A 27,758-nucleotide genomic window follows, 5' to 3' on the forward strand; every position below is an offset into this window, starting at 1 on the left:
GTTTTGTTGTTAAATACCATAAATATCGTATTTTTTTTCTAAATGATTCTATATCTTCAACTTTTTATATCCTCTTGGCCATGACTATGTTTTTAATAATTCTTGTGCTCACGTGATCTACGTGTTAGTATTGACGATTTCATCTCACATATTTTTCTGTATAATAATTAAATATTAAATTGATTAATATACATGGAACTAGTTTCTAACTAAAAGCAAAACAGGTGTTAAACTCTGGTATTTTATATACAAATGTTAATACGATTATTTGCAACATGAGTATGTTTTAAATTTATAATTTGCTTAGTTTAAGCATGCTTCACATATTAAACTTGTTTAGATGCTCTCATGAACTATTCTTTTGCAAAGTTAAAATTTAATTGGCTTAAACTATATAATGATATTTACAAAATAAAATAAAATATGACCAGTTTTAGCTCGGCTTTTTAAATTAGAATATAATTTGACTAATCTGAACTAATAACCTTCACATGGTTTTGCTCACATAAAATAAATCAAGCATGTAGTCTTCTTTACTATCATAATACAAAGCCTCCGGTAGTCGTTTCTCTTTAACCTTAGCAACGAGTTCCGTTCTTTAGCGCGTTGTTTTTAAAACTTTGCTTTGACTGGTGTAGTGTTCTTAGTTGCTTCTATTTGTTGTTTCTAGGTTTGCTGGTCTGCTTGGTTGCTACAATCTACGAGTAGAAGAAGAGTTGTTCGTAAGCGATGGAGATCGAAAGGACAGAAGATCAAAGATTCTATGAGGAGTTGACCATTAGTTGCAAAGCAAGTGAAAGGCAAGTATAACATGGGATCATCCTTATTACCTATTCACCTTTAATCACTTAATTTATATGGCATGTGTCTACCTTGATTACCACCAAGGATTTTCTAGCTTTGTGCTTGTACCTTGTCACATATGGGTTTATGCATTGGGTAGTATGATGCTAGTGCTCTATTAAAGACCATGATCTTGTAACTTGACTAATGGAATATAAATGCAATAAACACTAAAATATGCTTTTTAGCAACAAGGAACAAGGGGGCTAGAGCATAGTTTTTGTGGTGCTCTAGATTCTTCTCCTCAAGGACTTATTTGTAAACGATCATCCGGAACTTACAGTACAACCGTGAGTGCTACATGGCTCTGGATTTAGTTCAATAGAAGGAATTTTTCTAGCTTGTTGGTGGTTACCAAATGGCACAAATGGGGTGTGACCGAGTCAGGGCATAGGATGGCCCGTTATATGTACTTCTGCATGAGTGTGCTATAGTGTTAAGGGGTCTATGTTTGTGGGCCACAGAAACCTAGCAGCTACTAACTTGTTAGACGAACCTTTGAAAGACTTTCTAGTGAACCCTGCTGACCTTCTTTAGTAGTGGGTCAAGAGGCTGATCACATTGGGCGAAAAGGATAAATCACAGCTCATGGGTAAGATGTACAACCTCTGCGGAGTATAAAACTGTTATAACAGCCGTGCTCATGGTCACGAGCGGCCTTGGACTCCTTATAGAATAGAAGATCATTAATGATAATTTATTTATGCTATTCATTATTCATGTTTACCTGATCATGTGTTTATATGGGCTTGTGCCAAAATTGTTGCTACTCATTTGCTAAAATTATGACTCACTAAATGTAACAGAACCGACCAAATCATAAGAACGTAAGTACAAAAACAATCACCGAAGTGATCAAATTCCTGTACTTAAGCTCCCATAATCCCGGTAGTCCAGAAATCACGAAGGATTTCAACCAACTCTCGACATACAAACTAAGACCATAGTGATTCAACACAACACATCATTCGTTACAACATTTCACAAGTGGCATTCGGATTACATCCATCAGAGTGCAAATAAAATATTACAAACCAAGTTCAAATTTGCGGAAGCAACATAGTTTAGTACATAACTTCATAGTTTCAAATACATTGCCAGATCTTAGTCATGTCCCACAAAAGCATCTTCAGGTACGAGAACTAGGAGAGACCACGCCCAACGGTCTAGTCTTCATCCCCAGCCGGGAGAAGGCAATACTTGCAGCAACCAAAGTAGAACTGATCATCTGCAACAGGTGGGAGATAAACCCTGAGTACGAGAAGGTACTCAGCTAGACTTACCTGTCAAAACCAGAAATAAAAGACACCAAGGGTCATGCAAGGCTTATGAGGTGGGCTAGCTGGACACAGTTGCATAAAAGAGCTTATGAATATAGTAACCAATTTAAACTTCGCATGAAGTTTATCATCATTTACCTGTCCACTAGATTTGCACCTGTACTAGAGCACTCACTTATTAGGAGCAAACAATATTAACCATAGCAAGTATAATAAGGCTGTCATCATCATATCATCATTTCTGAACCATTATGTTATTTAGTGTATCTACTTTGTAGATAAGTCCGTCAAGTTCTCACTAACCGGGAGAGACGGCGACTCGAATCGAATTACAACTCAGCTGAGGGGGTATTCCTAACTCTCACCCTAGCATACTTTGCAAGGGTAGCCGTGGGTCACCTTTGGGACAACTCAGGAACCAAATTCGCGGGTTCGATCAACGCCAGCACTCTTAGGGATTACCCTTCTGCCAGGACGATTAGGACTTTTAAATCACCTGCCCTTGGACTCACGCCTACGGCTCCCTTCCGAGGCGTACTTTATACTTATCGACTCCCAGTCTGAGGTGAGCTACTCGACTTCGTGGTCGGTCTCCAGACCCGGCCAACTAAGAGAGAGGCATGCGTTCAACATGAACAGGAAAGGCTCCAAGATTCAGTCCTTAAGCGACACAGTCGGAGTCACTACAAACCGGCAAGCCTCCGCCTGGTCTTCATTTCAAATTAAGACAGGTTCTTTTCCACGATAGCAAATATAGCCAACCGTGCCATATGTATATTCCTATATCTCGCAGGTGACAGGAAATCACCTGACTTCTACCGCGTTTAAGCAGGGCTAAGCACTACATGAGCCTGAGCTACATAGGATTCAGGGTATCAATATCTGGACAAGGATTGGATAACCAATGCAGCAAGTGTTTGCATCAAATACCTAAACTTAATGCAACAATATATATATGTAACAATAATACTTTAACTGCATTTTAGAAATTAGGAGGCTTAATATGCTCCGGGGCTTGACTTTCACAAAGTTGCACGGACGGTGATCTGGGCACTCAACGGCGACCTCGTCAGGTACTTCTCCCGAGGGCCGCACCTCCTGAACCTCTGGTGTTGGCTGCTGCTGCTCCCCGCTCAGTTCCTCGAATTCTAGCAGTGTCACTCCTTCCGGTACACCTATTGTATGCCGATGCACAAGATAAATATCATGGATGCATAAGGAATGACATGATGCTCATGACGAATGGATCACAGTAAGTGTTTAACGAAAACATCACTGGATACTCGTTTACCGATTAAGAATAACTCTATTCAAATCACTTTAAAACATGTATCTAACTTAACTTGAAGAACGAGATCAACTTACCTAACTTGCATAACCTAAGATAAAGATGCTCATCTTCAGTTAAAGGCCTAACACCTAGGAACATTACCACAAGCTTAGGAATAGTAAATGCATACTTAAATCAACAGTTAAGGTTTCATATGCAAACGAGCAGTTCCTTAATTCAGTCACAACAAGAGTTCTACAAATTCAAATGACTTGCAAGAGGACATTCTGGAAAGCTTATGAAATCCTCTACAAATCATTTATAAACATCAAAGCATGATTCTTACGTTAACCAAATCGAATTCAAGTAAACATAGAATCTGTCCAGAAATGGCAGGTTTACTAAATTAAATATTTAGTGATGATGCAAAAGCATAATTGGACCAAACCAAGTTTATCAACTTGTGGTGCATATCAGAGGAACATCAGAAAGTATAGTGCCAACTTCTAAATAAATTATTTAATGTCTTTTTTTAATTTATTTAGTTAATTAGGTGATTAAAGCAACATATAGTAAAACTGTACAGAAAAATCTACAAAAATTACAGTAGCTACCTCATGATTCTCATAGACTACCATAAAAATTTCAAAGCAATTGGACAAGCAAAACTTGCTGTATCAAAAATAACAGATGGTGGGGCTATTTCTAGCATAATTAGGAAACCCTATTGAAAAGTATCAAGCAACAGATTTCACATTTTTTCTAGTATCTTTCTAACATAAGAATAACACTCATCAAATTTTACCTTTACTGGATCTATAGAAAAATTATGAAAATTCACACAAGATCCATCTATTCAAACAAGAGAATTACCTAACTCCTACATACAGTGTCCAAAATGTATGAAAATTTAACTACAAGCTATTCATGATATGAGCAGTACACCATAAAAATTTCATACCATTTGGAGCTACACAGAAAAAGATATAATTACCCATATTTCCCACATGATTAAAAGAGATAATTAGCAACTCCATTTTTCATAACAGAACAAGGCACAAATTATATTTTTAATATAAACTAGACATTACCAGGAACTTAACAAAATTGGAACCACATCATTTGGATCTACCAACTAAGAGATACACATTTTTGAATATGTACTCAATTCTGTGAAAAGAATAAAACAAAACAAAAATGAAAAACCTAATCAGCTACTACTGGGCCGGCCCGAAAGAACGGCAACCCACAACGCGTGCGCCAGCGTAGCCTAGAACTCGGCGTGGCCCACGTTGGCTCCCGCCTTAGCTCGGCGACTGACGAGCGGGTCCCGCAAGACAGTGAGACAGACAGGGGAGGAAGAAAGGACGACGACGTAGCTCGTCGCCGGTGGCAGCTCCGCGCGAGGCCATTGGTGCCAATGTGTTTGCCTCACCCTTGCGCACCTAGGGATACCATCTATTGTAGCGATTCCGGTGGTTAGAGGGAGTGGTGACGGCCATGGCGGCGCACAGCCACGGTTTGGCCGGCTCTGGCGAGGCAACGGCGTCACGGCCCTAGTGGCCTACCCTACGAGCATCAGCGTCACTCACTGGACCCAGAGCAAGGGAAAGAGGGGATGGTAAGAGGCTCGAGCGGCACAGCCATGTGCGAGCTCGGCCGACAGCGGTCATGGCGACCCGGTGGAGTCGCCTTCACGGTGAGCGCTACCTGAGGCGAAAACGAGATGACGGTGTGGTCGCGGACGTGGAGGAGCTCACGGTGGTGCTGTGGCTCAGAGGAATCAGACAAAGGTGCTCGGTTGAGGGGGTTTGGCCCACGGTGGCCACAGCTTCCCGGTCACCGCGCTCGTGGAAGAGGATGGCAGGGGTGAAATGGCGAGATGAAAGGCGAGTGAGCGAGGCGCTGGCTTTCATCTGGAGCACGGACACACGACGTGGAGACGCTGGCAGAGCATGTACGCCACGCGGTGATCAGCCCCTGCACCGGTCGGCCACGGCGTCCTTCTGACGTTTTTCTGAAACGGCCGAATCGACGCCCGATGACACGACTGACAGCGTGATTTTGGCGATCTATATCTCCCAAACGGTGGCGATCTGGTTCATGGTATAGTTGACAAAATTGAAGATCTAAGTGAGGACAACAACTTTGTAAATTGGAGCTCAAGTTGGTTAGGGAGATACAAGGCTCCAAACAATGATACTCGAAACTGAAAATCGTCTCATGGACTTAGAAAAATTCTAAGTGTAGAATTCAACCCCAAATCTGACTTGAGGGCCATGTTTGAGGCTGTTCCACACATTTTCATAAGTTGGTCATAAAACAACTTTTGTTCCTTGATAAATTGGCTACAACTTTGGTAAAGGGTGCACAGCCATGCAAGATCTCTAGGTTGGACTTTTGAATCAGTCAAACCGAGTCACTCTAAGGGTCATTCAAAGTCAAACCTCCCCTAGAGGGCAATTTAGTCAATTTGGTCCACATGAACAATGTCCCATCAATTATCCTAAGTGTAGTTAAGGTGTATTAGACCCTAATTAACCACTCTACACAAGTGCTACACCAACTTCTAATGATCACATGTGATGAAGCAACAAAACAATCAATTTCACTCTAATGTTGCAATTCCATGTTTCACATGTTTCATGACTTTGTTGTAATTTTAAACTTGTCATATTACTACCATGTTGCCATGTTTCAAGGTATGAGAAACTCATGTTGCATTCACATGTTGCACTACTACCATTCTCAAGCAATCAAGCATGAAACAAACATAATTGAGAATATTGCATATACATGTTTCAGTACAATGGCATGATGAGATAGATGATGCATATGTTTATGAAATGAAATGCACTTTTGTGGGAGCCAAACACCTAGGGTGTTACACTAAAAGCTAATCACAATAAACCAATGTCAATCTTTTGAGCTTCATGAACCCCATGTTATAATTGTTGACTACGACATGTACTTGCGCTTGCTTTATTTTTCAATTACTTTGGTAAAATCCCAGATGGGTACCATATGGTGGAACTGGTGAGTTTTATGAGAAGTGCTAGGTGTATGTACCCCTAATCGACCGTCCCTGTGGTGTTTGGAGGCTTCGTTTGAAGACTAGAATTTATGATTCCGCTACTTTAATGCAAACTTTGTCTCTATGTAAGTGATAATGTTATATTGTTATTTGTTATGTAATAAAGCACTGTCTTTTGATACTATTGTAATTTGTCTCTGTATATGTGATTTAATTTCCTAGGCACAAATATAGTTGGTACTCAGTTTTATTTTTAAAACTAGGTGTGACAAATGAGCTATGTAATGTAGGATTCAATCATGTACCACAGTGTTTTTATTCTCAGATGAACCATGATTAATTGCCATAGTGGTGCTCCACACTAAAGTTGGGTAAAAGTGCAGCACGGCCAATTTGAGGTGCCGTCGTAGGTTAGCAGCAGGGGCAGGCAGGCCCTCCAGTACCAATGTGTCACATCCGGCCCAGTTTGGAAGTTGGTTCATATTGCCCCATGTGTATGTTAATGAAATATTGTGGAGAGTTTAGTCCCACCTTTTTTGTTAAATGTGGGACAGACTGACATATAAGGCTTCTAAAGTCCATCCTACCATCCTTAGGTTAATCCTTTTACGCGAAGCGAGGACGAAAGCATAAGTAGGATGGTGGTAGGTGTGGTTATAAGGCTTCTAGAGTCCATCCCACCATCTCTGGGTTAATCCTTTACGCGAAGCGAGGACGAAAGCAGAGTGGATCTAAGCCGTTTGAACTTTGGGGCGTTACACAATGGCAAATACATACTCTATCAGAGCCGACTGAACCCCATGTCCACGCCCGTGGCCGCGAAGGTCGGCTCTGATACCATTAGTGCCCTACGGGGTGCACGGCATGGCACATGTGCTGGCACTGGACGCACAGTCACGTGTGCTAAGAGGGAACGTTCCTGGTCATCGTTTGCCTGGTTGTGAGTGTGTTGGGCCGACGAAGACGTCGGTTCCTTTGAGGAGGGTTGTATGTCACATCCGACCTAGTTTGGAATTTGGCCTATACTGGCCCATGTGCATGTTAATGTGATATTTGGAGAGTTTAGTCCCACCTTGATTGTTAAAGGTGGGATAGACCAACATATAAGGCTTCTAGAGTCCATCCCACCATTCTCGGGTTAATCCTTTTACGCGAAGCGAGAACAAAAGCGTAAGTGCGATGGTAATAATAGGTGTGGTTGGCTCAGTGTGCAGAGTGAATCTAAGCCGGAGACTCGATGGTACACGGAGAAATCAACATATTCCTTGGCGTCCGACGGCGACACCAGCACCAGAGACCAGCCTGCTCGTTTGGCTGTGGCTTGTCGTAAACGATCGTAAATTTTTAGCCGGAATAATATTTTTTTTTTCACATAAACCAGCCAGCAGTACTTCTTCATGAACCAACAACGATACGAACCAGCCAACCGAACAGGCTGGTAGTCTTGCTGTCCTGGTTGTTCTTACACATTTGGGCTCCTGGATTGCCTTTCAAAATCAGCATTTCACTGCGAAGGCAACGGTATATTTTTGGGTTCCAAATTTCATTACCATACCTATGATACGTGTGTGTGTGTATCATTTGGTATCGTTCAGAATCCTAGCGTCCCGCACACGCTTGCAAGTCAACGCATGAAAGTTGAGGAGCAATTCATGTTGATTTTGGCTAAACTAGATAACCAATCGAAAGGCATCTCGGTGAAGAGAGTAATTGATGGGTCGTGGAGGTCCAGGATGCGGTGGAAGATCTCAAGCTGGTCAAAGAAATTTGGACCTCTTGAGGCCACTACTCGATTTGCAAGTCTAGATCTGAAAATTTTTGGTTGACTAAATGCACCTTGGTGATCAAATATTACACACTTATTAGCATAAAAAGTTATTGACTAAGCTGCTGGATCTTTAGTACAAAATATGCTACAAGAAAGGAAACACCAATATGAGAAACCAAGTACATATGTGCCTTGGTCTGCTCTATGTATGATAAATGATTGACATATGTGTTGAGAGGGCTTGGAGCTTTCGGTGCTGCATACCATGTTGTGTATTTGCATAGTTATTATTTGATTAACTGGAAGGTATTGGAGGACCATGTCCCTTGGCTCATGATGTGTAGTGTAGGTGTATGGATATGACATGGTGGCCAACGAACGAGGGTGAAGGACGGGCTAGGCTCGGCGTCGACGGACCATGCATTGGTGTAGGGCAAGTAAGAGGCTATGCGCCTTTGGACCATGCAGTGGTGAAGGACGAATTGAGTGTTGGCGCTAAAGGGACCATCCATTCCGAGGAGCCATGAGCAATCCGCATTGTTGACTTGGACAGTGCAAGGAGCCATGTGAAAAGGAGGATGATGAAAATGGCGTCGGCCGAGTTGAAGAGGTGGACAATGGCATTGCAATTCATGTAAACAGAGGTCGGATAGACATTTACATTGGGATGTTAAAGATGATGTCGATCAAGGAGAAAGACGAATGCGTCAGGATCTTGACGAAGGTCGGACATGTATCGCCATTTGTGAATCACACCTTCTAGGGAGTTCTAGAGGATTTTTTGGTTTGGTCCTCAAAACCAGGAATGGATAATTTGGTGTTTATACCTTAAAACCGGGGTGACAAGTCTAAGGACAAGTGAGGCCATCATAAAGCTTGCGTTCAGGCGAAAGGAAGTCATAAAGACATTAAGTCCATCGGATGGAATAACAAAAATATGGTCGGCTTTACCCGTCTAGGTATTTGGATTGAGTGCATATGTAACGGCAATTCTAAAATTAACTAAGTGCCTATGTGTGTGTGATGGCTGGTTATGTGTCTGGGGATTTAACTCACGTTTGCGTGGTTGAGAGTTTTTCTTAAGGTTAGAGACAGGAAAAGAGGGAGAAACTCTTTGATTTGAGCTTTTTGCCATACAGGCTTTAAGAGGTACTAGGATTGGCTAAACTTGCATCTTAAAACAATTCAAAGTTCAATTTCGTGCAAGATTGGGTTCCTCTCATAAGATCTTTTGGGATTTTTGAAGCTATTTTCTTGGAGTTTTCGTTCGTTGGATTTGGCTGCAATTTGTCTGAAATTTCCTTGAACAAATTAGCGCTAGGATGATCCTCTAACAAATCGCTCTGCTGAGCACCACGAATTTGAAGTTCTCCAAATTTCTCTCTTTTCTAGGGCTTTCTGAAATTTATGAAATTGGAGTTAAAGGCTAAATCTGTTTAACTTTTTTCGGTTGGAATAGACTGTACATGATGCGGGAACAGAGAAGGCCAGGGGGTTCGTGGCGACAGGTTTGAAACAGCTTCGGACCAGGGCAGCAGGGGCCTTGATGGAGCTAGAGGAGGCGACAGGTTTGGAGACAGGTACGGTAGAAGCGCCCTTCGGACGGCTCCCAGGCGATCAAGGAAACGATAGAGCGATACTGAGTGGCTGAGATTCAGGCTGTTACTAGATACGAGAGAGGTGCTGGTGAAACAGAGCTGACATAGACTAAAATAGATTGTCTCCCTTATTTTGTATAAACTGAGATTAGAACTAAGATAGTGAAAAATGTGGATTATGTATAAATGTAAGCTGTGGGCAGTGACATTGGTACTTGATTTTTGCTTAGGAGGAAAAGGCCTAAGCACATTGTGGCAGGCTGAGATTATTCTAGTGGTGAATCACAGTATGACTCACGAGTTAGAAACTGGAAGAACATGAATAACGCTCGCAGCCTAGACGCAGATGGGGTAGCCTTAGTCTGCAGTACACGCACATTTCTTTTTGCTTCAAGTGGTTAGCATGAAGGTGCTATATTTGAATTATTTGGGTTTAAATATATGCTCTCCCTGCCCTTGCTTTAGGACAGAGATAAGGCACGACCCATCGTGCTGTACGGTAACGCGTGACCCCGCCGCCCGTGGCCCTCCTCCCCGCCGCCATGGCCACCATGCTCGCCCCCGCCCAACCTGGCTCGGCTGCCTTCTCCGCCTGGCCGCCGTCTCTCCCGTCCCCACCCAGGCCGGCCTGCCTCCTCCGAGCCCCTTCTAAGGTCGTTGGAGGTGGAGAAAAGGAGGGGCCCATTGTGTGGCAGTCGCGGTCGCGCGCTAAGGAGGTAGCGCTCGTCCGATCACCGAATAGATTTTGCGGTTGCTTTACGACTTCTGAAAGGTATCTACAACTCTATGTACCTTTTCTCATGCTTAGGCTTAAATAATTTTTTGATTCACTTTAAATAATGATAATACTTCCTGTAGGGTGTTCGTCCATCCGGACGTTCCCGTTGGTGGGCCGCGATGCCAGCCCAACGACCTCCTCCTATTTGCTTGTCCACTCGATCCCAACCGATACTCCAGAAGGCTCTCCAGTCACCACAATTTCTCAAAAAAAGACTCACATACTGCAGCGTCGCACCTCGGTGTTCTCCATGGCGCCCAGGCACCCGCCGACCAGCATCTCCACCGTGCCCGAGCAGAGCCGCCCGCCTTCCTCTCCATCGTGCCTCCTACCCACCATGGTCGCCTACCTTGCTCCCTCTCCACCGCGCCTGTCGCCCATCACGGCCTTCTCCAGTGCACGGACTGCCTTCTCCACTGGAGCGGCCTTCTCCACCGGAGCGGTGACAACTCGCGCCAGACCCGCCGTGGCCTTCTCCACCGGACCTGCCGTGGTACGGTCTTCTTCACCGGAGCGGCGAGCTCCGCGCCACCGTCGAGCTCTACACCGGTAAACTCCACACGCCGACGAGTCTCTATTCTCTCAAGCAACAAGGAGATGTTGCGCTAAAAGCGCGTGTTGCAAACGTATGTTTCAAGTGTTTCAGATGCTTCAGAGGTATGTTGCAAGTGTTTTATATGGATTTTGCAAAAGTAAATCTGGATGTTGCACATGTTGCAATGGCTATACACGTATGCTGCAAGCGTTTGTCAAAATGTTTCATCTGCTTCAGACGTATGTTGCAAGTGTTTTATCTAAATGTTGCATATGTTTTACACATGTGTTGCAAGCGTATATTCCAAATGTTTTAGCTGTTTCTATGTTGCAGCAAGTGTTTTCATGTTGCAAGTGTTTTATGTTTCAAGCGTATACTCTTGGATGGGACGGTCGGAGTCACGCAGCACGCATCCGCAGGCGGGGCGCGTGGATTCCTGCGTGCGCTCGTGAAACGGAGCAAGCACGGGCGGTCCCCCGTGCGTGCAGGAAACGGAGGGGCGCGGGTGCTCCTCGCATGCGGGCGGGCAGCATGGGCGGGGCGAGTTGACTAGGCACCGTAGGTGGGGTGTGCGCGGGAAATGGAGTGCTCGAATCCGAGTGGGCAGGGCGCACGACACGAAGCAGGCGCGGGTGTCTATCTGGACATCCAGGCGCTAACAATTCTCTTTAAATAACCAAACCGCCGTGAGTTAAAAAAAATCAGTGGCGTGAAGTGGCCACCTGGATTGCTAGCCAGGGACATCTCCGTACACGTTATAGTAAACCAATTAGTAAAGAGTTACTATAATCTCGTAAATTAACATAGTAATTATCGTAATTCAAAGTTGCTACAGAATAAGTTATTTTGTAGCCAGCTACAGAGTAGTAGTTATATATATATATATCGGCCGATCGTCCAACCCATAATAAGGACGATATAATTTCCGTGAGAACAGGTTTGGCCGGCAGCCGGCTGCAAGCTGAGGGATTCCAGGATCTATCGAGTAGCACTCTGATGACTGAAGACCAACCTATCAAAGCGAAGAATATACGACTGTCATCTTTCCACCAGCTGCCATTTGGAGGACAGTGACACTAATGCGACAACTCTGTACTTACATCACAGTTCCTCTACTATTCGTCTCTGGGCCTTGTTTAGATTACCCCAAAATTCCAAGTTTTTTCACTCTCTCTCCATCACATCAATTTTTAGCCACTTGCATGGAGCATTAAATGTAGGTAAAAAAAAAAACTAATTGCACAGTTTAGTTGGAAATCACGAGATGAATCTTTTGAACTTAGTTGGTCCACGATTGGACAATATTTACCAAATAAGACGAAAGTGCTACTATTCATCGGGTTGAAATTTTTCTCAATCTAAACAAGGCCCTGGTTAGTGAAACATTTGACCACAGGTTATTAATTCGAACTAGATCCAGTGGCAGTTGCTACCTTCGAATATAAATCGGAGGAACCACGAGTTGCCTTATGCTAAAACAAAGCACAACCTGCCCAGACATCCAGACAACCAAATTTAGAGCTCCACAGGCAACAATGGCGCTACTCCGAGACTCGCTCTTGCTCACCTTCATCTTCCTTGCATGTTCTCCTGGCTCTGTGTCCACAAGCAACACTACCGACTACCTTGCGTTCATGTCATTCAAGTCACACGTGAGCATGGACCCGTCGGGAGCCCAGGTGCAATGGGGCAACCTGTCTGTTCCCATGTGCCAGTGGCCCGGTGTGGCATGCGGTTTGAAAGGAAGCCGACTTGGCCGTGTGGTGGAGTTGAACCTCACCAGACTCAACCTTGCTGGCACCATCACTACGGCGCTGGGCAACCTAACCTATTTGAGGCTACTCGACCTTTCATGGAACCAATTCCATGGCATCTTGCCACCGGAGCTTGGTAATCTCGGTGACCTTGACACTGTTGTACTTCAACGAAACTCCATCCAAGGATACATTCCACCATCACTCATGAATTGCAGTCACCTTGTCATCATCTCTCTTTATGGTAATATGTTACAGGGTGAAATACCAAGTGAAGTCAGCTCATTGCATAACCTTGCCTACCTCTACCTCGACGAAAATAGACTTACAGGAAAAATCCCTTCTAGCATTGGAAGCCTGGTGAGTCTAAAAGAGCTCGTCCTACAATTTAACAACTTGGAACACAACGGCCACACACCTAGAGGAATTCATATCTTTGTGGATCAAAATACAAAACATCCAGCTACAGCCGGGAGTACAAGACTCCATTACTTGGAAGTGGACGCCCGATGGCATATACTCCACCCGTTCAGCATACCACATACAATTTCAAGGATGCTACAGAAGATTCCGGCCAGACCTTATATGGAAAGCACATACTGAGAATAAATGTAAATTCTTCGCCTGGATCCTTGTGCAAAACAAAATCCTCACGGCTGACAACTTGCAGTTAAGGAACTGGCCGCACCAAGACCACTGCGTCATGTGAAATGGACTACTAGAATCGGGCCTTCACCTACGCTTGTTGTGCCCTCTAGCCAAAGAGATTTGGAACCTTGTGCTGACCCGGGAACATTTTGATGTGCAACTAATCCAGCCACAGGCCCAGCCAACAGAAATTCGTGCTTGGTGGGAGGAAGCGGCTGCCACAATCCCAAGGCAGCGACGACGACACTTCAACGTAGTGGCAATTTACACGATGTGGAACATTTGGAAAGAAAGAAACGGAAGGATTTTTCAAAACACTGCCATGGACACAAGACGAGTGGCCTCCAAAACCACCTTCGATCACGGGTCTTTAGCAGCATAAAATAGCCCCCCTCTGTTTTCCCCTAAGGGGAGAGGAGATCGTTCTTCTTCTATACCTGGGCTGTGCCCTTTGGGGTGTTTTAGGCCTTCGGGCTTTCTGTATATAAACATCTATCTTTCCTTAATTGAGAGGCAGAGCTCCTGCTAAGTTTTAAAAAAAAAAAAACAATTTAGCAACTTGATAGGAGAAATCCCAACAGAGATAGGCAGCAATGTCAATCTCACCCATTTATCTCTAGGTGCCAATAAGTTATCTGGAACAATACCTGCTTCACTTGGAAACCTCTCAGCATTGACCCTTCTCAGTCTTGGAGGGAATGAACTAGAAGGAAGCATCCCACCATTACAAGGCCTCTCGTCTCTCAGTGTTCTTCAGTTGGGAGCAAACAAGCTAGAAGGAACTATCCCTCCTTGGTTAGGTAACCTCTCTTCACTTGTATTCATAGACCTCCAGAAAAATGGCCTCATGGGTCAAATCCCAGAATCATTAGGAAATCTTAACCTTCTTACAAAGCTTTTTCTCATTGAGAACAAACTTTCAGGATCGATACCCCATTCCATTGGAAACCTCCATGCCCTTAACACACTTTCTCTAAGCGTTAACAACCTTGAAGGATCTCTGCCTCAGTCAATGTTCAACCTCTCTTCTCTTGAAATTTTGGCAATAGATCACAACAACTTGACTGGAGTTTTGCCACCTGATACAGGCAGCAAACTATTTAAACTAAAATCATTCATTATATCACACAATCAATTTCATGGCTTGCTCCCATCATCAATATGCAATGCATCCATGCTTCAAGATATTGAAACAGTGAGCACCTTCCTATCGGGGACAATTCCACAGTGCTTGGGAATTCACCAAATGTATCTTTCCCTAGTGTCGCTAGCAAAAAGTGAGTTTGAAGCAAAAAATGATGATGATTGGGGCTTCATGGCTAGTCTAACCAATTGTAGCAATATGAGGATACTAGATTTGGATTCCAACATACTCAAGGGTGTGCTACCCAATTCAATTGCTAATTTTTCGGTAGGGATGGAGTTTCTTAACATACAAGGCAACAAAATAACTGGAGCAATACCAAGGGAACCTCATCAACCTAGAGGTACTTGGTATGGGTCAAAACATTCTTTTAGGGGCTATTCCATCATCTTTTGGCAAACTCAAGAAGTTGAATATATTATCTTTGTTCAATAACAATTTGTCAAGACCCATCCCTGTAGCTCTAGGAAATCTGACACAACTTACTAAACTTTCTCTTAGCGGTTATCACATCAGTGGACCTATACTTCCAAGTCTCAAAAAATGTCCATTATTAGAACTTTTGGATCTTTCTCACAATAATATTTTTGGTGCAATACCTAAAGAACTATTTTCCATACCAACATTGTCAATTTACATGAATCTTTCACATAATTCCTTGTCAGGGACTTTGCCATCAGAAGTAGGCAGTCCAAAATCTCAACGAAATTGATTTATCTAATAATATGTTCTCTAGTGAGATCCCAAACTCTATCGATGAGTGTCAAAGCCTGGTATATCTTAATTTATGCAGAAACATCCTTCAAGGGACAATTCAACTATCACTAGGAACTCTAAGGGGCCTCTTCATGCTTGATCTTTCCTACAATAATTTATCTGGGACCATACCAGAGACCATTGGTAGATTAGTGAGCCTTTCTTCATTGGACCTCTCGTTCAATAAATTCCAAGGAAGAGTTCCAACAGATGGGGCATTTCAAAATGCAACTGCAGTCTTGGTCACCGGGAATGATGGCCTGTGTGGTGGTATCCCTCAACTGAAGCTTCCACCTTGCTCCAACCACACCACCAAGAAGCCACATCAGAAACTTGCCATGATAGTTTCCATATGGAGTGCATCTTTTTTTTTGTCACACTAGTCCTTGCACTATGCACACTCCATCAAAAGAGCCAGAAGACAAAAGCAATAAACCAACAAAGGTCAATCTTGAGTGAGCAGTATGTGACTATTTCCTTCGTTGAATTGGTCAATGCAACAAATGGTTTCGCATCTGAAAACCTGATTGGAGCAGGGAGCTTTGGATCAGTGTACAAAGGCAAAATGACAGTAAATGGTCAGGATGCAATTGTCGCTGTTAAGGTTCTCAACCTCATGCAACGTGGCGCATCTCAAAGCTTTGTCGCAGAATGCAACACTCTAAGATGTGCTCGACATCAAAATCTTGTAAAGATATCAACCGTTTGCTCAGTATTGATTTTCAAGGACGAGACTTCAAGGCCCTCGTCTATGAGTTTTTACCAAATGGAAATTTGGACCAATGGCTACACCAGCATACTATGGAAGAAGATGGTGAACATAAGTCACTAGAACTAATGGCAAGGCTACACAATTCAATTGATGTGGCAGCCTCGCTTGATTATCTACACCAACATAAGCCAACGCCAATTGTTCACAGTGATCTTAAGCCGAGCAATGTTCTCCTGCACTGTGACATGGTTGCTCACGTTGGTGATTTTGGGCTAGCGCGGTTCTTGCATCAAGACAAAGATGAATCAAGTGGCTGGGCATCAATGCGAGGATCAATTGGTTATGCAGCTCCAGGTATACTTCTGTTTTATCTCTTCTAATTAATCCACAATGTAGGCTATTTTGGTGTTTTACTTACTTAAATATCTATATACAGCTAAACAATAGCTAAAATTTGAAGAATATGAAAGACTTGAAATCTCTGAAATTTAGAGTTAGACACTAAAATAAATAGGTAAACTTAGTGTTTTGGAAATGAAATTTCTACTAACATTACTATATGAACATATATTAAAATTATCCATAAACAACTTTATTACAAAGAAATTCATGTTGTCGGGTTTTAGAGTATGGACTTGGCAATGAAGTTTCCACCCAAGGTGATGTATACAGCTTCGGCATGCTGTTGCTGGAGATGTTTACTAGAAAAAGACCAATAGCCAATGAATTTGAAGAAGCCATTTGTAACAACCCAGAAATTTCCAGAAAACAAAAAAAAATCACAACTACAAATTTTTTTTAAAAAAAATAGCCAATGGTTGGTGAATGTCTTGTAGGAAAACTACCCTAGTTGCATAAGTAGTACCTATTGTAGATGTTTATATCCTTGTATTTAATTAAATTTGCATGAGTTGCTTCTTATGTTCTTTTGTATTGATTAATAAAAGCAACAACATTTATTTAAATATTTAAATAAATGTGTGTGTAGTTGCCAACCCTTGGTTGAACCCTAAATGACCTCTAGTGGACCCCACTAGGGCATACATGTGTAGGCAACACATGTGTATGCATGTAGGAACTATGGAGTAGCTAGAAAAATGAAGATATAACATAGAAGAACTAATTCAATTAAGCTAAAATGGAGAAACCCCATTTGGCCCTAGAGCTCAAGCCAGCTTGGCTCCACAGCCCGCGAACGGACTCCAGCCCAGCAGGCCGCGCACCGGCACCCGCGGGCCAACCCCCCCCCCCCCAACCGGCCCAGCCTTTCAGCTACCCCACTCCCACTGTGACGGGCCACGGATTCGGCACGGCCCAACAACGCCGAAACAGCCCAGCTGGGAGCCCGCTCTTCGTTCGCGTTATACAGGAGCCGCTCTTCCCTTTTTCCCGGTCACCGCCAGCTGGGACCCCGTTGTCATCGTCCTCCTCGCGCCTTCACCCCCTTTTCACGCCCGAGTCAGGACAGAGGAGGGGGAATCTCCATCGCTAGCCGTTCTCTTCATGCCGGTTGACAACGAACGCGTGGATGCGACGCCACATCGCCTATCCGCACTGCTACCATCCCCAGCTGGAGCCATCCGCGCCATGATGCCATCGTTGTGGCCCGCACCCTTGCAATCGCCCCCTGGCACCCTCGTACGAAGCCTGAGCAGGTTGTTGCACCAAAACGAAGGCGCCAAGGCAACCCGCGACCGCGCCATGACCTTAACCCTAGCCTAAGTGCACCGATCACCTCCACGTGGCCCTAAGCCCCCTTCCCGCCATTCACCTCGCCATGATCACCACCTCCCTATAAGAAGACACCACCGAGGTGCCCTAGCCGTTTCCCATCACCTCGCTGCCGCCCTGGTGGCCACCACTTCCCGTCGTGACCAAGAGAAGGAGGGGAAGGAGGGAGAAGGGGGGGCGTAGAGAAGAGAGGGTTCTACCGGCGCCGCCGAAGAGGAGCCACTGGAATGGAAGGCGACGACCCGATCGGCTACAGCGGAGTAGCTGCTCGGCACGGCACGGCCTCGCCCCGACACTGCCTCGACTTGCCCTGCATCGATATCCCTTCGCCATCGCCACCTATGGTGAGCCCCAGCACCCTCCTGGCTCTCTACCGTAGTGTTTGCGGGCATCTCTTCACCGTCTCCATACCGGGAACGAGCAAGAGGAGGCCCTGACCCCTGTACCTTGCCTACACACACGCACGCACACCTACCGCCCCAACCACGGACCGCACTGCGCACCGAGGGCCTGGGAACGCTGGAGGGGCGACGTGTTGCGGAGCATGCCCGCCATGGCTAGAGCTCACCATGGTGAGGTTCCATTCTTGCCGCGTCAGGCCGATAGAAGCAAGGGAAGGAGGGCTATCTGTTTTGCCTTGGCAAGGGACGCACCGCGTGCAGCAAGATGGAGGAAGAGAGCCACGTGAGGGAGCTGCTCGCGTTTACCTTGTCGGTGGAGCCGCGCTCCAGAGCGCCGTCGTGCCGAGAGCATTCCCAATCACACCGGCCACCTCGCTGGACAAGGGCGGGCCGAGAAGTCTTCGGTTGAGCCTAAAAACGCTATCGAGGAGCCACCGTGGCTAGAGAATGGCCGCTCGCCGCCGGCGGGTGCGCCACCGTGCGGGGAAGCAAGGGGAGGGGTCGGGACAGTAGTTCGGTGCACCATGTACACCATGAACCAAGAGGAAGAAAGAGAAGGTGAACGCGGTCCACCGTAGATCCCACGTGCACCCGTGAACCGCTCGGTCATGCCCACCATGAGCCACGCCTACAAAGACTAGAGCCCTTTTTGAATCCACAGTGCAACGTGGCATCATGAGGAGCTGCCACGTGTCCGGGCTGGCCCGGCCCAACTCGGCCCGTATCTAGCCCTAGCCCGGCCCTCCAGCCCGGCCTCGGCCCGGTCAAAGTTGACCAGTTAACGGACCCATCTGTTAGTGACTCACTCCGTCCCAGCCAATCGGGTGCTGCCACATGTCCATGCCTGGAATTTCCAATTCTTTTTCTTTTTCAGAAATTCATTTAATCTTTGAAAATTCATAACTAATTCATTTTAACTTAGAAAAATACCAAACCAGTGTTCAAATTTTTCTAAAAATGAGCTCTATGTCATAGGCTTGTGTTTGAGTGCCTTTGGATCTTTTGAATTTTTGTTGCTCCTTTGTGCACCTTTATAGGAGTCGCTCACGCGACCATATGTTACGTTTAACAGAGTCAGAGGACCTGCAGACTGAGGAGTACGACCCCAACTATAGCGAGGACTTGGGAGATGACCTGCCAAGTGCCACGCCCCACCCAATCTCGTAGATCCTATTACGCATGCTATAACTAGAATTGCTAGCGCTTTATCTTTTATGCAATAATATGATGTTAGGTTGCATGGTAGTTTTACTTGAGCCTTATACCTTGTTGCAACCTTACTCCTGCACACCCACTGATAGGCTAGATGCTCGCTTGTTACATACTTACTGTTTTACTCTTACTCGCATTATATCTGTGATGTGATGCTGGTGAGGGAGAGACGTATGTGCGTAAGGCACGAGGTGCCGTAAAAATTGGTAAAACTGGATAATGAACATGGGGAGATCTTGGCATGTGTTTTGGGTGTGTGGTGAGGGTTGAGTCGATTGGACAGGATCTTACGACAAGTCTTTGGGGCAAGTCTTGCCAAAGGGGTGCGACCTGGGCATCCCTTGCGAGAGTTACCTGTGGCGGGTATATGTGAGAGGTGGACCGGGGTGTTGGTTATCCCTGGTGAGGTGCTGTCGTGGCACGGGGAGTTGGTGATCCCCTTTTGAGAAGATATCTTGTCCGGTCCCCTAAGGACTGGTATGTCTTGAGAACCGGAACCATGGGACCTCTGTGCACACCACTCGCTCCCGATGGGCGGGGGACGATTACCCGACTGACTAGGGCGGTACCACTACTACTAGGTTGGAAGGTGATAGTGTAGGGAGGTACGGGCATAGGGACCCACACCCTCCTAAGACAGCGTAGTGACCTTGGGGGCCCGGTACTACGTCTCACAGTCTCAGTGTTTCGGTGGACTTCGGGGTGGCCCAGGGCTGAGTGGTAGGGTGGTACCATACCGGTTGGGAGGCAGTTGAAATCAGCCTAGACGAGCCATATCGTCGAGGATGGCGATCTTGTGGATTACCAGGTGTACACGCTCTGCAGAGTTGATCGATCTATACGTATAGCCACGTCCGCGGATATGGACATTCCCATGACCTACGCTTTACTTGATTAGAGAGAGGAGTCCTTCTCTACCTTTCCCCTAGGTTTCGTGTTGGATTCTAGCTTTGGCTATTGAGGCGAGATCTGAGCGGGAGTCGATCTCGTCGCCTAGAGAGAGAGTGAGATGAGATGAGATGTGTGTGATGGGTGGGGAGAACGTGTGAATAAGATGGGTTAAAAAAAGAACCTGATGAACATATTATTATTAAAATATTAACTACTTGCATAGGAAACCCACAGCCTAAATAGGTCTCTTTCTACTTCCCCCAATGCATTCCACTCTCCACAAAGCAATGCAAGTATAAGGTGGGCGATGCGTGGCCAGTACCAAGTGTACTGATAGATTTTTGGTAGGTTCTAAGCCCGAGTACGGCTACGAGGGCGATGACCGGGAGGACTAGAGGGTCTGTTCTACGCTCGAGCTGGTTCCAGGAGATCATTTTCCGCTACTATCCTCATCAGATGCTGTTCAGGATGCTATGTGTGAGTGTGTTCCGCCCTGCGTGGTGAAGAGAATAATTTATGTAAGACTCTTTATTGTACTCTGATAATCGTGTATGGCTTGGTGTATCACTGAGATTTGGGTAAATTGACGGATCATTTCGTCATTTTACACTTCGTTTCTATGGATTTCCCTTCGTGGAAATCAAGGACGTTTCACCATTGGGCTTAGAAACTATGTCCAAATAGCAGTGCCAGATAGAGTGAGCATTATTGTGGATCAACGGCTACTAACATGAACACCAGATGATGAACCCAGCACCTCAAACTCCAACAGTATTAGAGGCACAAGAAGTGCCTGCATCGCTTCAATTCTGCAGGTTGGGATTTACTGTTCAGACCATATGCCAATGGACCGCCCATCAATTGGAGATGCGCTAAAAGAATTGCAAGCAATTAGAGACAAGTTTCAAAAGCACCTCCACCATGAAGGGGGGTGTCACTAGTTTGCTGAAGTGTGAAGGATTTCTTATGTATTGTCTCAAATATATGGGCAATATGGTTAAAGCTAGGACCTGAGTTGTAATTGATGGTTAAAAGATAAATTTTGGGTCCTACTTTATTTCCCTAAGGGTGGTAACCTGTTTCTACAGGCGTTTGGTGACCTGAGTTCAAACCAACTACATAGTGGTTGAATTTTGCTCAGGCGGCAAAGACAGTAGTGGCAGGTTGCGATTATTGAGCTGGTAGTGTGCCACAGATTACTTTTTGGACATTTTGGTGTATGTCTGAAAATGTACAATAACTTTGGCTAGAACTATCTGTTGTGCTTTTGTCTATGCTTATCGTCATTACAGTGCACAGAAGCATGAAGCGTCATGAGGATGAGCTATGTAATGTAGGATTCAACCGTAGTGATGCTCCACCCTAAAGTTGGTTAAAAGTGTAGCACGACAAATTTGAGGCGCCGTCGTAGTATAGCAGTAGGTGCAGGCAGGCGCTCCCATACAAATGGTAAATACATACTCTATCGGAGCTGAGTGAGAAACCCATAGCCTAGTGACCAGATGGAACACAGAGAAATCTGCAGATTCATGTGCGTCCGTTGGCGGCACTGGCATTGGACCAACCACCTAGCCGCAGTGCATGATCATGTTTTCACCTGGCTGGGGCAGCTGCAGAGCAGGAGCACCTGGTGAAAGGAGACAGGCCAGAGGCCTCGCTGTCCTGGCTGTTCTTATGGGTTTGAGATCCAAGAAAACCGGTTTTTAGAGGTTCAAAACTGGTTATTGATTGCGATGATAGCGGTGTATTTTGGGTTCCAAATTATATTACCATACTTACTATATACTCGTGTGTGTATCATTTGGTATGGTTCAGAATCTTGGCATCTCGCACGTGCTTGCAAGTCAACATGAAGGTTGAGCAGCAATTAAATTGATTTTGATGAAACTGGATAATCAATGGAAGGACATCTAGGAGAAGAGTAACTCAGTCGTGGAGGTTCAGGATGCGGTGGAAGATTGAAAGCTGACCAAAGCAATTTCGATCTCTGGAAGCCCCAGTTCGATTCAGTGGCGAATCTAGGATTTTGTCGAAGAGTATGCCGCGCAAAAAAATCATATACAATTCGGTAAATTCATTTTAGTAATTTGGTAATAATTGTAAAATTGACACGTGATTCGGTATATATGCACTAAGTAACACAATAAGGCTTAAACTCATGGATTAAGTTGAAACCATCCACTAAATATAGTATAAATAGTTCAAAACCCATACCGATAATTGAAATATAGGCATAATAGAGTACCAGAGACTTACTATGCTATTCCGAGAGTCGCTCTTGCTCACCTTTGTCTTGCTTGCATGTTCTCCTAGTTATGTCTCCACAAGCAACACCACCGACCATGGCGTGCTCATGTCATTCAAGTCATACATGAGCATGGACCCATTGGGAGCCTTGGTGCAATGGGGCAACCTGTCTGTTCCCATGTGCCAGTGGCCCGGTGTGGCATGCGGCTTGAAAGGAAGCCGTCTTGGTCGTGTGGTGGCGTTGAACCTCACCAACCTCAACCTTGTTGGCACCATGACCACAGCGCTGGGCAACCTAACCTACTTGAGTCTTCTCGATCTTTCATTGAACCACTTCCATGGCATCCTTCTAGCAGAGCTTGGTAATCTCTATGACCTTGAGACTCTTGTACTCAAATACAACTCCATCAAAGGATACATTCCATCATCACTCATGAACTGCAGTCACCTTGCCGACATCTCTCTTGATCATAATAAGTTACAGGGTGAAATACCAAGCGAGGTCAGCTCGTTGCATAATCTCAAGTACCTCGACCTCTCCGAGAATAGACTTACTAGGAAAATACCTTCCGATATTGGAAGCCTTGTGAGTCTGGAAAAGCTCTCACTACATCATAACAACTTGATAGGAGAAATTCCAATAGAGATAGGCAGCATTGTCAATCTCATCATATTGTCTCTAGGTTCCAACCAATTCTCGGGAACGATCCCTGCTTCACCTGGAAACCTCTCAGCCTTGATCTTTCTCAGTGTTGCAAGAAATGAACTAGAAGGAAGCATCCCACCATTGCAAGGCCTCTCGTCTCTTAGTGTTCTTTGAGCTGGGGGTAAACAATCTAGAAGGAGCTATCCCTCCTTGGTTAGGTAACCTCTCTTCACTAGTATTTGTAGACCTCAAGTATAACAGTCTAGTGGGTCAAATCCCAGAATCATTAGGAAATCTTGAGTTTCTTACATTGCTCTGTCTCTCATGGAACAATATGTCTGGTTCAATACCCCATTCCATTGGAAACCTCCATGCCCTCAACAAACTTTATCTAAGTGGTAACGAGTTAGAAGGATCTTTGCCTTATTCGATGTTCAACCTATCTTCTCTAGAAATTCTGGTAATATGATACAACAACTTGACTTGGATTTTCCCACCTGATATGGGTAGCAAGCTATTTAAACTAAAAACATTCATTATATCATACAATCGATTTCATGGCGTGCTCCTGTCATCCATATGCAATGCTTCTATGCTTCAAGAAATTGAAACAGTGAGCACCTTCCTATCAGGGACAATTCCTCAGTGCTTGGGAATTCACCAAATGAACTTGTCTCTCGTGTTTCTAGCAGAAAGTGAATTTGAAGCAACAAATGATGCTGATTGGGGCTTCATGTCTGGTCTAACAAATTGTAGCAATATGAGGAAACTAGGTTTGGACTCCAACAAACTCAAAGGCATGCTACCCAATTCAATTGCTAATTTTTCAATAGGAATGGAGTTTCTTAACATAGAGGACAACAAGATAACTGGAACAATACCTGGAGGAATAGGGAACCTCGTCAACCTAGAGATACTTGGTATGGGTCAAAATATTTTTTAGGCGCTATTCCATCATCTCTCGGCAAACTCAAGAAGTTGAATTTATTATCTTTATCAAATAACATTTTGTCAGGACCCATCCCTGAAACTCTAGGCAATCTAACACAACTTACTAAACTTTCTCTTAGTGGTAATCACATCAGTGGACCCATACCTTCAAGTCTCAAAAACTATCCATTAGAACTTTTGGATCTTTCTCACAATAATCTTTTTGGTTCAGTACCTAAAGAACTATTTTTCATATCAACATTGTCAATTTACATGAATCTTTCACATAATTTCTTGTTAGGGACTTTGCCATCAGAAATGGGCAATCTCAAAAACATCAACGAAATTGATTTTTCCAATAATATTGTTTCTAGCGAAATTCCAAACTCTTTCAGCAAGTGTCAAAGCCTGGTATATCTCAGTTTATCTAAGAACATCTTTCAAGGGACAATTCCAGCATCACTAAGAACTCTAAGGGGCCTCTTAAGACTTGATCTTTCTTACAATAATTTATCTGGGACCATATCTGAGACCCTTGCTAGATTATTAGGTATTTCTTCATTGGATCTCTCGTTCAACAAAGTCCAAGGTAGAGTTCCGATCGATGGGGTATTTCAGAATGCAATTGGAGTCTTAATCATTGGGAATGACGGTCTGTGTGGTGGTATCCCCGAACTAAAATTACCGCCTTGCTTGAACAACACCACCAAGAAGTCACATAATAAAGTTGCCATAATAGTTTCCATATGCAGTGGATGTGTTTTTGTCACACTAGTATTTGCATTATCCATACTCCACCAAAAGAGCCACAAGACAAAAGCAATAAACCTACAAAGGTCAATCTTGAGTGAGCAGTATGTGAGGATTTCCTTCGTTGAATTAGTCTATGCAACAAATGGTTTCGCATCTGAAAACCTGATCGGAGCAGGGAGCTTTGGATCAGTGTACAAAGGAAAAAATGACAGTAAATGGTCAGGATGTAGTTGTCGCTGTTAAGGTTCTCAACCTCATGCAACGTGGCGCATCTCAAAGTTTTGTCGCAGAATGCTACACTTTAATATGTGCTCGACATCGAAATCTTGTAAAGATATTAACTATCTGCTCAAGTATTGATTTTCAAGGATGTGACTTCAAGGTCCTCGTCTCTGAGTCTTTACCAAATGGAAATTTGGAGTTTTGGACCAATGGCTACACCAAAATACTACGGAAGAAGATGGTGAACAAAAGTCACTAGAACAGATTGCAAGGCTACACATCGCAATTGATATGGTAGCCTCACTTGATTATCTACACCAACATAAGCCAATGCCAATTCTTCACTGTGATCTTAAGCCAAGCAATGTTCTCCTGGACTGTGACATGGTTGCTCATGTTGGTGATTTCGGGCTAGTGTGGTTCTTGCATCAAGACAAAGATGAATCAAGTGGTTGGGCATCAATGAGAGGATCAATTGGTTATGTAGCTCCAGGTATACTTCTATTTTATCTCTTCTAATTAATCCACAACGTAGGCCATAGCTAAACTTAAGACTTTTTGGTTGTTTTACTTACTTAAATATCTAAATATAGCTAAACAATAGCTAAAATTTGAAGAATATGGAAGAGTTGAAATCTCTGAAATTTATAGTTAGACACTAAAATAAATAGGCAAACTTAGTGTTTTGGAAATGAACTTTCTACTAACGTTATTATATGAACATATATCAGTAAATTCTCCATAAACAACTTTCTTACAAATAAATTATGTTGTTGGTTTCAGAGTACGGACTTGGCAATGAAGTCTCCACCCATGGTGATGTATACAACTTTGGCATACTCTTACTAGAGATGTTGACCGGAAAAACACCAACGGACAATGAATTTGGAGAAGCCATTGAGCTCCGAAACTATGTTCAAAGGGCACTGCCAGACAGAATGAGCACTTTTGTGGATCAACAACTACTAACAGAGACAGAAGATGATGAACTAAGCACCTCAAACTCTAGTAGTATTAGAGGCGCTAGAAATGCCTGCATCGCTTTAATTATGCAGGTTGGGATTTACTGTTCAGACCATACGCCAATGAATCGCCCATCAATTGGAGATGCTCTGAAAGACTTGTAAGCAATTAGAGACAAGTTTCAGAAGCACCTCCGCCACGAAGGGGGGGCATCATCAGTTAGCTGAAGTGTGAAGGATTTCTTATATGTTAGAATTGTCTCAAATAAATTTGTACAATATGGTTAAAGTTAGGTCCCTCGAGTTGTAATTCGTGGTTAAGAGATACTCCCTCCATCCTGTAAAGAAGAATTCTAGCATAGTAACAAGTCAAACTATTTAGGGTTTGATCAAGCTTATATAAGCAATTATAAATATTTATGATATTAAATAAGTGTCATCAGATTTGTCACGGAACATATTTTCATAGTATACCTATTTGGTGTCGGTGATATTACAACCTTTTCTGTAAGTTTGGTCTAAAGTTAGACCTAGAACTGCATCATTTTCTAGGAGGTAATAAAATTTGAATTGTACTGCATATCCATAAGGCGCGTAATAATGTAGGGCTCGTTGTTGTAAGTTGTAACCACGATAAGACTTGACGGTTGGTTTGGACAGCGGCAATGCCACGGTGCAACTTGGAGATGCTCTAAGGCAATTTGTCGTACTAAAACAGGGATGAGAAAGTCTACCATAGATTTCTTTAGAGCACCTCCAAGAGATGAGCCATCCAACTCGCCATCGTTGTTTGCCTGACCAAGAAGCAGAAAATAAGCCTCCAACAGTCATGCTATCCGCCTCGCCAACCCAATATGCTCGCCATATCATGCTTCTGGCTTGGGAAATATATCATGCCGCAATGCGACGGAGGACTGGTTTCTTGCTTACCTTTTTTTGCTTCAAAAATTCATTGTTTCTCTCCTCTTTAAAAAAACTCAAAAGGTGGGTACATCAAATTTCTAAAACCATGCCAAATTTATGGCTGGTATAATAAATAATGGAGAACCCATTTCACCGTACTTATTTCAAAATCACTTGCAAATTTTAAATTTAAAAATCATAAAAATGACTATTCTTTAAGTTATTTGAACTTTAGGGTATTGATTTAATTATCCAAAATCATGGAGAATGCATCAACTCTTGTTATTTTGAATACCAGTAAACTATAGATCAATAGGATATGAACAATGGATTTGGCAAGTCTGTTAGAGTGTGCTAAAATATAGAGGAGGAATGTTATGGAAATGGATAGCCAAATAAAGATATAGAGAGTGAATTTATCTTGTTTTATCCGGTGAGATGAGAGCTAAAATAGTGAAAAATATGGATTGTTTAACTGCATGGGCAGTATGACATTGCTAGTTGATTTTTGCTTGGGCCGGAAAAGACAGTGGTACTCTCTCGTTCCAAATTATAAGACATTTTGATTTTTGTAAATACATTGTTTTTACTATGTATCTCGACATAGTGTATATCTAAGTGTAAGCAAAAGGTACTTGTCTAGAATAGCCAAAACGTCTTATAATTTGAAACGGAGGGAGTAGCTCATTGTGGCAGGTTGAGATTATCATACGCAATTCTTTTTTACATTTTGGTGTAAA

At 43.8% G+C, this 27,758-nt stretch overlaps 2 pseudogenes; both read left to right on the forward strand.

The window, feature by feature from the left end:
• Positions 1-12,641: 12,641 nt before the first annotated feature.
• LOC136524454 (receptor kinase-like protein Xa21) lies at positions 12,642-21,296 on the forward strand (annotated as a pseudogene).
• A 1,436-nt stretch (positions 21,297-22,732) lies between these two features.
• LOC136524455 (receptor kinase-like protein Xa21) lies at positions 22,733-26,269 on the forward strand (annotated as a pseudogene).
• Positions 26,270-27,758: the final 1,489 nt, after the last annotated feature.

Source organism: Miscanthus floridulus, chromosome 18, assembly GCF_019320115.1.
Source record: "Miscanthus floridulus cultivar M001 chromosome 18, ASM1932011v1, whole genome shotgun sequence".
Classification (NCBI taxonomy): Eukaryota; Viridiplantae; Streptophyta; class Magnoliopsida; order Poales; family Poaceae; genus Miscanthus; species Miscanthus floridulus.